We start from the raw sequence: 1,040 nt of genomic DNA on the forward strand, positions 1-1,040 counted from the left end.
CATGATGTCGTACACGTTGGCGTACTCGCGCGAGGCCGCAAAGGTAGGTGTCTCGGCCATGTTCGCGTGGTTCAGGCCCATGTTGTGGCCAATCTCGTGCACCACCACGTACGTAGAGGTGACACCGTTCAACCGGACGCCAATGCCCAGAACACCAGCGATCCTCAAGAAGGGCCTGGGATGAGGGCATGGTGTTCTCTTGGCAGCGCCCTCCACATTCCAGGACAGACAGTTACATATTCTTGGTGGTTGTTCAAGTCACAACCCTCTATGGATCCCTAGAGGGATGACCTGCTGAACGACAACATTCTCTACCTGCGCAACGAGTCGGGAGGGACCTGTGTGCAACAGACGTGGCGCCTGAGTTGATCGTGGCGGGCCACGCGATCCTCCAATCAGACACAGATCCACCAGATAAGGAACTGTGGTCGTCCAGCTGCCCGCCAACACTGCTGCGGTCTACAGCCTCTCCCTCGATGAGGCCACCACGGTGCTGGACAGCATTTCCTTCTACAACCCCACGGTTGCCGCCTTCGCGGACAACCTGCCGAGCGACATGGCCCACTTCATCCTCACACACCTCATGGCAGGAGGACTTCTGTTTGCTGGGGGAAGAGAGTCAAAGACTACTGTTTGCTGAAGCTTGAGGAGGAGGAGGAGGGGAATGTGATCATCTTCCACTACTGGCCATAAAACAAATATTTAAAGAGTGAAATTGCACTTGGGTGTTGTTTCTGTCTGACACAACCTCACAGCCACAGATCTGATTGTCTATATGATTCCAACAGTACTTTCATGTGAGAACATGTGACTGCAACTGTTATAAGTTTACATGTTGCCCAAATCAATCTGCTGTTGTATCCAGGGGATGAGTTCATCCAGAATATCTGAGAGGGTGGTGGTAGCCTCAAAGCCCCAACACTTCCTTTGCCTTGCTACAGTCAGGAATCCTCCTCTGCACATTATAGAGGAATGGAGTATCAGAGATCCATCTGAAGGGCTTGGTGTTGCTGTGGATCTTGTTCCACACCAGCTCAGCC

Source organism: Acanthamoeba castellanii (assembly GCF_000313135.1).
Source record: "Acanthamoeba castellanii str. Neff unplaced genomic scaffold scf7180000083329, whole genome shotgun sequence".
Taxonomy (NCBI): Eukaryota; Discosea; order Longamoebia; family Acanthamoebidae; genus Acanthamoeba; species Acanthamoeba castellanii.